The sequence below is a fragment of the Nerophis ophidion genome, linkage group LG24 (genome assembly GCF_033978795.1).
Source record: "Nerophis ophidion isolate RoL-2023_Sa linkage group LG24, RoL_Noph_v1.0, whole genome shotgun sequence".
NCBI lineage: Eukaryota > Metazoa > Chordata > Actinopteri > Syngnathiformes > Syngnathidae > Nerophis > Nerophis ophidion.
This window is the reverse complement of record NC_084634.1, coordinates 41,450,461-41,465,560: the sequence shown is the minus strand read 5'-3', so window position 1 is coordinate 41,465,560 and position 15,100 is coordinate 41,450,461. Positions and strand designations below refer to the sequence as shown.

Here is a 15,100-nt window from a genome sequence, read left to right as displayed (position 1 = left end):
TTAGTTCATTTCCAGTCTTTAAGCTGCTGCTGCTGCGCTTCTCCTTGTGTTGAATCAACTTTGGTGTGTTCTTGCCTGTCACCACTTGCAGGTTTGTCTTTTTTCTTTTTATGCACACCTTTTATTCACAAGTTTCACACGCTGCCAATACATTTAGCCTTGTCACATTACACCGAGGAAATTGCAGACCATTTGAAATTAATATATATATATATATATATATGGATATATATATATATATATATATATATATATATATATATATATATATATATATATATATATATACACAGTGTGTATATATATATATATGTGTGTGTATATATATTCATATATGTATGTATGTGTGTGTGTGTATATACATATATATTTGCATATAAATGCATATTTATATAAATATATGTGTATATATACTGTAGACATATATATTTATATCTATATACATATAAATGTGTATATATACACATATATGTGTATATATGTATTTATATACAGTATGTATGTTTATATGTATACATATGTATGTATATTTGATATGTATGTATGTCAGTGGTTCTTAACCAGAGTTTGATGGAACCATAGGGGTTCGGTGAGTCGGCCTCAGGGGTTCGGTGGAGCCTCCACTCAAGCCACACCTGACTCATCGTGTACATAAAAACTTCTCCCTATCGGAATATTAGGGATATGGCAACAGCAGAACCCAACCTGATTTGCAGGTGTGTAATTTGTTACGACTTAATTTACTGTGTTGATTTTGTTCTTTGAATAAGGTGATGTTCATGCACCAGTAAAAGATCTTATAACTTTGTCTTGAACTTGAAAAACATTTTGTTTTTCACTAAAGAAGGGTTTGGTGGATGCGCATATGAAACTGGTGGGGTTCAGTACCTCCATCAAGGTTAAGAACCACTAATGTATGTATGTATATATATATATATATATATATATATAATGTGTGGGTAGTGTATATATATGTTTTTGTATATATATATATATATATGTATATATACATACATATATACATGTATTTATATATATCTCTATATATATGTATAAGTAGAAGCATTTAAGTCTCACCTTAAAACTCATCTGTATACTCTAGCCTTTAAATAGACCTCCTTTTTAAACCAGTTGATCTGCCGCTTCTTTTCTTTTTTCTCCTCTGCCCCCCCCTCCCTTGTGGAGGGGGTCCGGTCCGATGACCATGGATGAAGTACTGGCTGTCCAGAGTCGAGACCCAGGATGGACCGCTCGTCGGGACCCAGGATGGACCACTCGCCTGTATCGGTTGGGGACATCTCTACGCTGCTGATCCGCTTGAGATGGTTTCCTGTGGACGGGACTCTCGCTGCTGTCTTGGATCCGCTTGAACTGAACTCTCGCGGCTGTGTTGGAGCCACTATGGATTGAACTTTCACAGTATCATGTTAGACCCGCTCCACATCCATTGCTTTCGGTCCCCTAGAGGGGGGGGGTTGCCCACATCTGAGGTCCTCTCCAAGGTTTCTCATAGTCAGCATTGTCACTGGCGTCCCACTGGATGTGAATTCTCCCTGCCCACTGGGTGTGAGTTTTCCTTGCCCTTTTGTGGGTTCTTCCGAGGATGTTGTAGTCGTAATGATTTGTGCAGTCCTTTGAGACATTTGTGATTCGGGGCTATATAAATAAACATTGATTGATTGATTGATACACACACATATATATTTATATATATACATACACATATGTGTATACATGTGTGTGGTGTGTGTATATAAATATATGTATTTATATATATATATGTTTTTTGTGTGTGTGTGTATATATATATATATATATATATATATATATATATATATATATATATATATATATATATATATATATAGTGCTTCGAGAAGCTGGTACGGACCCATATCACCTCCGTCCTCCCTCCCGAGCTCGACCCACACCAGTTTGCCTACAGAGCCAACAGGTCCACAGAGGACGCCATCGCCACAGCCCTACACTCCTCCCTGGGTCACCTGGAGAAGGGGGGGAGCTACGTTCGGCTGCTTTTTGTGGATCATAGCTCGGCATTTAACACCATTATTCCTGATAGACTGGTGTCCAAACTGTCTGACCTGGGTCTCTCGAACTCCATCTGCATGTGGATTAAGGACTTCTTATCCAAGCGCCCCCAGAGGGTGCAGTTGGGTCGCCACATGTCATCAAGCCTGCACCTCAGTACCGGCTCTCCACAAGGCTGCGTGCTGAGCCCCCTTCTCTACTCCATCTACACATACGACTGCACACCTGCCCACTCCAGCAACTCCATCATCAAATTTGCGGATGACACCACCGTAGTTGGGCTCATCTCGGAGGGAGACGAGGCTGCATATCGGGATGAGGTGGAGAAGCTGTCGGATTGGTGCAAAGTCAACAACCTGGCCCTGAACACCTCCAAGACCAAGGAGCTGGTCATAGACTTCAGGAGGAAAAAAACGGACATCCTGCCCCTGATCATCAGTGGTGACTGTGTGGAGAGGGTCTCCGACTTCCGCTCCCTGGGAGTCCACCTGGCCAACGACCTATCCTGGAGCACCAACACCACGGCTACCATCAAGAAGGCACACCAGAGACTGCACTTCCTGAGAATACTCAGGAACAACCACCTCTCACAGGAACTGCTGGTGTCCTTCTACCGGTGCTCCATTGAGAGCATCCTGACCTACTGCATCTGCGTGTGCTTCAGCAGCTGCATGGCCGCAGAGAGAACGGCGCTCCAGAGAGTCATAAAGACCGCCCAGAAGTTAATCGGATGCCCCCTCCCCTCCCTGGCTGACCTGTACAGCTCCCGCTGTCTCAGGAAAGCACAGAGCATCCTGAAAGACCCATTCCACCCCGGGCACAGCCACCTGGAACTGCTACCCTCAGGCAGACGCTACAGGGTGCTAAAAGCGAGCACCAATAGACTAAAAAATAGCTTTTACCCAAGAGCCATAGTAGCACTAAACAGGCACTGAGTGAGCACAATATGTCCATCATGTCCTCATGTGTCATGTTTAAATGTTTTTCTATTTTTTTGGACTACAATGTGCAATAATGTTTTATGTATGTGTGTATATGTATTCATATGCATGCAGATATGCATCTGTGTGGATACATATACATATACATAGATACATCTGTCATCTCTATCTTTTTTTTTTTACTATTTATACTACCATATTGTATATGCACCTTAGGAGGAGCTGCTCCAATTTCGTTGTTCTTTGAACTTGTTCATTGCAATAATGACAATAAAACTCTATTCTATTCTATTCTATTCTATATATATATAAATGTGTGTATATATATATATATATATATATATATATATATATATATATAAATAAATGTGTATATATATATATGTGTGTGTATATATATATATATATGTCTATATATATATATATATATATATATATATATATATATATATATATGTGTATATATATATGTGTGTATATATATATATATATATACACACATATATATATATATATATATACAATAACAATTTACAAGGTTAATATAGATTGCTTCTCTTTCTTCCCCTCCATTTTTCTGAATTTGTTGGTATCTGTAGTTGTATGTATTGTTGCATTTGAACAACTGTATTGTTGATAATAGAGGTCAATTATTGGTATTGTTCATTATCAATAGTGATATTTCTATTGGTATTTGTATTGCTCCATTTGTAGTGTAAATATGCTCATTGTCATTTTTGTATTATTTATTTTGCTAACTGCTTCTTTGCTATTACTGTTGCCATCATATTTGTACATATCCTATATGCTGATGTTGTTCTATTATTGTTGTTATTGTTGTGTTTGCTGTTGTTGTTGTTGTCTCTCTGTCTAATCCCCCTCTTGTCCCCACAATTTCCCCCTCTGTCTTCCTTTATTTCTCTTTCTATCCCCTCCTGCTCCGGCCCGGCTGCACCAAATATAATATAAATACATTTAATAAAGTCAAATTCAAATAAAGCAACAAGATAAGTATCCTACACTTCTCTTTCGTAAAGTAAATCTTAACAGCCGATATGGGCATCTACATCTACTATATGATTTGCCTGAGAAGCTGGACAGGACCAGAAAAACAAAAACAAATACAGGGGTACTGGGTTTGAATTCCATTAGTTTTGATATTTAACTTAGGTTCAAAATTTAGTTCCACCTCAGTTGTAGTTCACTGCGACAGATGTCATGATTCCATTAGTGAATGAGCCAGACTTCACTTACAAAGAGACTCAGACTAGCTCAATGGTTAAGACTGTTGTCTCTCACGCAGTGATCCTGGGTTCAAATCCATGACTTGGGAGGTCTTGTTTTTTCGCCTGGATCATAGTTGACTGATAACATTTGTATATGAGCGAAAACCAAATCTTAATGGGACCCAGGATAGCTCAATGGTCAACACTGTGGGCTCCGGATACAGAGGTACTGAGTTCAAATCCCATACAGGGACTCAGTAATTTGGCTGTATGGCGTCAAAACGACATACATTGTGGGGTGTTTCTTCTCCCCCACACAGAGTAATGTTATGTGCTACTTGTTTGACTAACATATAGTTAAAAAATTAAGTCAACACTAAAGATGATAATAATCAAAAATAAATTGTCAAAGATGACACCTCAGGGGTTACCTCTGAGTGTGTGTGTATGAATGAGTGTGTGTGAGTGCGTGTGTGCGAGTGAGTGTAATTCCTGAGGTGGGTGGGAATAGGAGAAAAAAGTTAATAATAAAGAGCGTTGACCAATGAGCTCTCCTGGGTACAAATAAGAAAAAAAAGGTTAATTGTAATTGGATAAAAAAAAAAAAAGTTAATTAAATAATTATTTTAACATTACAAGGGAGAAGTGACACAGTCAAAATATATGTCAACCTGAAGCTTCCAGCCAGTTTTGCAAATTACATGTCAACCCAACCAGGATTCGAACCCAGCACACTCAAATCTGAGTCAACAGCCTTAACCACTGGGCTATCCTGGGTGATGAAGAAACTATTTTTTTTCTCATACACAAATGTAATCGAGGACTCCTGACTCAGTAAAGAGATAGAACAAAATACCATCAAATAGTGTGGGATTTGATCCCAGTATCTTTTATTCCCAGTCAGCAGTCTTAACCCCTTGTCTATCCTGGGTCATGAGAAAATGCAATTTTTTTCTCATACACGAATGTAATCGAGGACTCCTGACTCAGTAAAGTATGACGAGAGAGAACAAAACACCATGAACCAGAGTGGGGTTTGAACTCGGTACCTTTCATTCCAAGTCAGCAGTCTTAACCACTGGTCTATCCTGGGTCTTGTGAATGCATGCTTTCTTTCCATACACAAATGTTATTTACAACCCCTGGCTCACTAAAGTACTAAGAGATAGAACTAAATAATGCCAAACAGAGTGAGTTTGAACTCAGTACCTTTTATTCCCAGTCAGGAGTCTTAACCCCTGGTCTATCCTGGGTCTAGTGTAGTCTAGATTGTGTTCCATTCACAAATGTATTTGAGTATTCCTGGTTCACTCAAGTATAATGATGTGGAACAAAATTCTGTCAACTAAAGTGGGGTTTGAACCCAGTACCTTTCATTCGAAGTAAGTACTCTTAATCACTGAGCTACCCTTAGTCTTGTGAGTTCTCGATTTCTTTCCATACACAAATGTTATCTATGACCAGTGGCTCAGTAAAGTATGATTGAACTAAATGCTGTGAACAAGAGTGGGTTTGAACCCAGTATATCTTTTCCCATGTCAGCAGTTTTAACCACCGAGTTACCCTTGGTCTTCTAAAGTTAAGATTTCTTTCCATACACAAATATTATCTACGACAGGGTGGGGTTTGCACCCAGTACCTTTCATTCTGAGTTAACAATCTCAACCCCTGGTCTATCCTGGGTCTTGTGTAGACAAGATTGTATTCCATACACAAATGTAATTGAGGACTCCTGGCTCAGTAAAATATGTTGGAGGTGGAAAAAAAATATTTCAAACTGAGTGGGATTTGAACCTAGTACCTCAAATTCCAAGTCAATAGTCGTAACCCCTAAGCTATCTTGGTCTTGTGCGGACATGATTTCTTTCCATACACAAATGTCATCTATTACCCCTGGCTCAGTGAAGAATGATGATGTAAAAAAAATACCACCAACCAGAGATGGGATTGAACCCAGTACCTTTCATTCCAAATTAGCAGGTTTTGAACTCATTACCTCTCTGTCCAAGTCAGCAGTCTTCACCATTGAGCTACCCTTAGTCTTGTGAACTTTAGATTTCTTTCCATACACAAATGTTATCTATGACCCCTGGCTCAGTAAAGAATGTTGAGGTAGAAAAAAATACCATCAACCAGAATGGGGTTTGAACCCAGTACCTTGCATTCCGAGTTAGCTGTCTTAACCCCTGGTCTATCCTGGATTCGGACTCAGCACCTCTCAGCACGTGTTACAACAGCGTGGCTTCGTAAAAAAAGAGTGCGGGTACTTTCCTGGCCCGCCTGCAGTCCAGACCTGTCTCCCATAGAAAATGTGTGGCGCATTATGTAGCGTAAAATATGACAGCAGAGACCTTGGACTGTTGAAGGACTGAAGCTTTACATAAAACAAGAATGGGAAAGAATTCCACTTTCAAAGCTTCAACAATTAGTTTTCTCAACTCCCAAACGTTTATTGAGTGTTGTTAAAAGAAAAGGTGGTGTAACACAGTGGTGAACATGCCCTTTCCCAACTCCTTTGGCACGTGTTGCAACCATGAAATTCTTTGGGCCCCCCGGGCGGGGCGTCCCGCCTTTCTGCCCGTGTGGGGTGTGGTCTCTCGCTGGCTTGAGGTCTGGCTGTCCCCTGCTTCTCTCGTGCCTTGTCCTCTGCCGGGCGCGTCTGTCTGTGGCCTGCTGCTGGCTCTTACCGGCGGCACGGTGGGCCGGGCTCTGGGGTTCCTGTCGCTGGCTGCATGGGGCCGGTAGTCCCTGCTTCCCTGGGCGCCACACCTGCTGTTTGTGAGGTGGGCTCTCTGGGTGACTTGGGCTGTACTCTGGCTCCCACACACACTGGGAGTCAAATATATTGTACGTACAAATACACATATACTCAAATAAATACATACAGTACATAGGTACCTAGGCTTCCACATACATACACAAATACAGTACATACCTTCATACTCAAAGTTCGTACATTCACACGCACATTCATTGTACAAACATACATATACACATACTGTACATATACATTCACTGTACAAACATACATATACACATACTGTACATATACATTCACTGTACAAACACACATATACACATACTGTACATATACATTCACTGTACAAACACACATATACACATACTGTACATATACATTCACTGTACAAACACACATATACACATACTGTACATATACATTCACTGTACAAACATACACATACTGTACATATACATTCACTGTACAAACACACATATACACATACTGTACATATACATTCACTGTACAAACATACATATACACATACTGTACATATACATTCACTGTACAAACACACATATACACATACTGTACATATACATTCACTGTACAAACATACACATACTGTACATATACATTCACTGTACAAACACACATATACACATACTGTACATATACATTCACTGTACAAACATACATATACACATACTGTACATATACATTCACTGTACAAACACACATATACACATACTGTACATATACATTCACTGTACAAACACACATATACACATACTGTACATATACATTCACTGTACAAACATACATATACACATACTGTACATATACATTCACTGCACAAACATACATATACACATACTGTACATATACATTCACTGTACAAACATACATATACACATACTGTACATATACATTCACTGTACAAACATACATATACACATACTGTACATATACATTCACTGTACAAACACACATATACACATACTGTACATATACATTCACTGTACAAACACACATTTACACATACTGTACATATACATTCACTGTACAAACACACATATACACATACTGTACATATACATTCACTGTACAAACACACATATACACATACTGTACATATACATTCACTGTACAAACATACATATACACATACTGTACATATACATTCACTGTACAAACACACATATACACATACTGTACATATACATTCACTGTACAAACACACATATACACATACTGTACATATACATTCACTGTACAAACACATTTACACATACTGTACATATACATTCACTGTACAAACATACATATACACATACTGTACATATACATTCACTGTACAAACACACATATACACATACTGTACATATACATTCACTGTACAAACACACATATACACATACTGTACATATACATTCACTGTACAAACACACATATACACATACTGTACATATACATTCACTGTACAAACACACATTTACACATACTGTACATATACATTCACTGTACAAACATACATATACACATACTGTACATATACATTCACTGTACAAACACACATATACACATACTGTACATATACATTCACTGTACAAACACACATATACACATACTGTACATATACATTCACTTTACAAACATACATATACACATACTGTACATATACATTCACTGCACAAACATACATATACACATACTGTACATATACATTCACTGTACAAACATACATATACACATACTGTACATATACATTCACTGTACAAACATACATATACACATACTGTACATATATATTCACTGTACAAACACACATATACACATACTGTACATATACATTCACTGTACAAACACACATATACACATACTGTACATATATATTCACTGTACAAACACACATATACACATACTGTACATATACATTCACTGCACAAACACACATATACACATACTGTACATATACATTCACTGTACAAACATACATATACACATACTGTACATATACATTCACTGTACAAACATACATATACACATACTGTACATATATATTCACTGTGCAAACACACATATACACATACTGTACATATACATTCACCGCACAAACATACATATACTCATACTGTACATATACATTCACTGCACAAACACACATATACACATACTGTACATATACATTCACTGTACAAACATACATATACATGTAAATATACATTCACTGTACAAACATACATATACACATACTGTACATATACATTCACTGTACAAACACACATATACACATACTGTACATATACATTCACTGTACAAACATACATATACACATACTGTACATATACATTCACTGTACAAACACACATATACACATACTGTACATATACATTCACTGTACAAACATACATATACACATACTGTACATATACATTCACTGTACAAACATACATATACACATACTGTACATATACATTCACTGTACAAACATGCATATACACATACTGTACATATACATTCACTGTACAAACACACATATACACATACTGTACATATACATTCACTGCACAAACACACATATACACATACTGTACATATACATTCACTGTACAAACATACATATACATGTAAATATACATTCACTGTACAAACATACATATACACATACTGTACATATACATTCACTGTACAAACACACATATACACATACTGTACATATACATTCACTGTACAAACATACATATACACATACTGTACATATACATTCACTGTACAAACACACATATACACATACTGTACATATACATTCACTGTACAAACACACATTTACACATACTGTACATATACATTCACTGTACAAACATACATATACACATACTGTACATATACATTCACTGTACAAACACACATATACACATACTGTACATATACATTCACTGTACAAACACACATTTACACATACTGTACATATACATTCACTGTACAAACATACATATACACATACTGTACATATACATTCACTGTACAAACACACATATACACATACTGTACATATACATTCACTGTACAAACACACATATACACATACTGTACATATACATTCACTGTACAAACATACATATACACATACTGTACATATACATTCACTGTACAAACACACATATACACATACTGTACATATACATTCACTGCACAAACACACATATACACATACTGTACATATACATTCACTGTACAAACATACATATACATGTAAATATACATTCACTGTACAAACATACATATACACATACTGTACATATACATTCACTGTACAAACACACATATACACATACTGTACATATACATTCACTGTACAAACATACATATACACATACTGTACATATACATTCACTGTACAAACACACATATACACATACTGTACATATACATTCACTGTACAAACACACATTTACACATACTGTACATATACATTCACTGTACAAACATACATATACACATACTGTACATATACATTCACTGTACAAACACACATATACACATACTGTACATATACATTCACTGTACAAACACACATTTACACATACTGTACATATACATTCACTGTACAAACATACATATACACATACTGTACATATACATTCACTGTACAAACACACATATACACATACTGTACATATACATTCACTGTACAAACACACATATACACATACTGTACATATACATTCACTGTACAAACATACATATACACATACTGTACATATACATTCACTGTACAAACATACATATACACATACTGTACATATACATTCACTGTACAAACACACATATACACATACTGTACATATACATTCACTGTACAAACACACATTTACACATACTGTACATATACATTCACTGTACAAACATACATATACACATACTGTACATATACATTCACTGTACAAACACACATATACACATACTGTACATATACATTCACTGTACAAACACACATATACACATACTGTACATATACATTCACTTTACAAACATACATATACACATACTGTACATATACATTCACTGCACAAACATACATATACACATACTGTACATATACATTCACTGTACAAACATACATATACACATACTGTACATATACATTCACTGTACAAACATACATATACACATACTGTACATATATATTCACTGTACAAACACACATATACACATACTGTACATATACATTCACTGTACAAACACACATATACACATACTGTACATATATATTCACTGTGCAAACACACATATACACATACTGTACATATACATTCACTGCACAAACACACATATACACATACTGTACATATACATTCACTGTACAAACATACATATACATGTAAATATACATTCACTGTACAAACATACATATACACATACTGTACATATACATTCACTGTACAAACACACATATACACATACTGTACATATACATTCACTGTACAAACATACATATACACATACTGTACATATATATTCACTGTGCAAACACACATATACACATACTGTACATATACATTCACTGCACAAACACACATATACACATACTGTACATATACATTCACTGTACAAACATACATATACATGTAAATATACATTCACTGTACAAACATACATATACACATACTGTACATATACATTCACTGTACAAACACACATATACACATACTGTACATATACATTCACTGTACAAACATACATATACACATACTGTACATATACATTCACTGTACAAACATACATATACACATACTGTACATATACATTCACTGTACAAACACACATATACACATACTGTACATATACATTCACTGCACAAACACACATATACACATACTGTACATATACATTCACTGTACAAACACACATATACACATACTGTACATATACATTCACTGTACAAACATACATATACACATACTGTACATATACATTCACTGTACAAACACACATATACACATACTGTACATATACATTCACTGCACAAACATACATATACACATACTGTACATATACATTCACTGTACAAACATACATATACACATACTGTACATATACATTCACTGTGCAAACACACATATACACATACTGTACATATACATTCACTGTACAAACACACATATACACATATTGTACATATATATTCACTGTGCAAACACACATATACACATACTGTACATATACATTCACTGTACAAACATACATATACACATACTGTACATATACATTCACTGTGCAAACACACATATACACATACTGTACATATACATTCACTGTACAAACACACATATACACATATTGTACATATATATTCACTGTGCAAACATACATATACACATACTGTACATATACATTCACTGTACAAACACACATATACACATATTGTACATATATATTCACTGTGCAAACACACATATACACATACTGTACATATACATTCACTGCACAAACACACATATACACATACTGTACATGTACATTCACTGTACAAACATACATATACATGTAAATATACATTCACTGTACAAACATACATATACACATACTGTACATATACATTCACTGTACAAACACACATATACACATACTGTACATATACATTCACTGCACAAACACACATATACACATACTGTACATATACATTCACTGTACAAACATACATATACATGTAAATATACATTCACTGTACAAACATACATATACATGTAAATATACATTCACTGTACAAACATACATATACATGTAAATATACATTCACTGTACAAACATACATATACACATACTGTACATATACATTCACTGTACAAACACACATATACACATACTGTACATATACATTCACTGTACAAACACACATATACACATACTGTACATATACATTCACTGTACAAACATACATATACACATACTGTACATATACATTCACTGTACAAACATACATATACACATACTGTACATATACATTCACTGTACAAACATACATATACACATACTGTACATATACATTCACTGTACAAACATACATATACACATACTGTACATATACATTCACTGTACAAACATACATATACACATACTGTACATATACATTCACTGTACAAACACACATATACACATACTGTACATATACATTCACTGTACAAACACACATTTACACATACTGTACATATACATTCACTGTACAAACATACATATACACATACTGTACATATACATTCACTGTACAAACACACATATACACATACTGTACATATACATTCACTGTACAAACACACATTTACACATACTGTACATATACATTCACTGTACAAACATACATATACACATACTGTACATATACATTCACTGTACAAACACACATATACACATACTGTACATATACATTCACTGTACAAACACACATTTACATATACTGTACATATACATTCACTGTACAAACATACATATAAACATACTGTACATATACATTCACTGTACAAACACACATATACACATACTGTACATATACATTCACTGTACAAACACACATTTACACATACTGTACATATACATTCACTGTACAAACATACATATACACATACTGTACATATACATTCACTGCACAAACATACATATACACATACTGTACATATACATTCACTGTACAAACATACATATACACATACTGTACATATACATTCACTGTACAAACATACATATACACATACTGTACATATATATTCACTGTACAAACACACATATACACATACTGTACATATACATTCACTGTACAAACACACATATACACATACTGTACATATATATTCACTGTACAAACACACATATACACATACTGTACATATACATTCACTGCACAAACACACATATACACATACTGTACATATACATTCACTGTACAAACATACATATACACATACTGTACATATACATTCACTGTACAAACATACATATACACATACTGTACATATATATTCACTGTGCAAACACACATATACACATACTGTACATATACATTCACTGTACAAACACACATATACACATACTGTACATATACATTCACTGCACAAACACACATATACACATACTGTACATATACATTCACTGTACAAACATACATATACATGTAAATATACATTCACTGTACAAACATACATATACACATACTGTACATATACATTCACTGTACAAACACACATATACACATACTGTACATATACATTCACTGTACAAACATACATATACACATACTGTACATATACATTCACTGTACAAACATACATATACATGTAAATATACATTCACTGTACAAACATACATATACACATACTGTACATATACATTCACTGTACAAACACACATATACACATACTGTACATATACATTCACTGTACAAACATACATATACACATACTGTACATATACATTCACTGTACAAACATACATATACACATACTGTACATATACATTCACTGTACAAACATACATATACACATACTGTACATATACATTCACTGTACAAACATACATATACACATACTGTACATATATATTCACTGTGCAAACACACATATACACATACTGTACATATACATTCACTGCACAAACATACATATACTCATACTGTACATATACATTCACTGCACAAACACACATATACACATACTGTACATATACATTCACTGTACAAACATACATATACATGTAAATATACATTCACTGTACAAACATACATATACACATACTGTACATATACATTCACTGTACAAACACACATATACACATACTGTACATATACATTCACTGTACAAACATACATATACACATACTGTACATATACATTCACTGTACAAACATACATATACACATACTGTACATATACATTCACTGTACAGACACACATATACACATACTGTACATATACATTCACTGCACAAACACACATATACACATACTGTACATATACATTCACTGTACAAACATACATATACATGTAAATATACATTCACTGTACAAACATACATATACACATACTGTACATATACATTCACTGCACAAACACACATATACACATACTGTACATATACATTCACTGTACAAAC

The 15,100-nt window shown here is 34.8% G+C and overlaps 1 protein-coding gene across 8 annotated transcripts in view; it reads left to right on the top strand.

The window, feature by feature from the left end:
- Nucleotides 1-15,100, top strand: part of LOC133542339 (ovarian cancer G-protein coupled receptor 1-like) — a 621,591-nt gene that overhangs the window by 572,709 nt on the left and 33,782 nt on the right. The window lies entirely within an intron of this gene.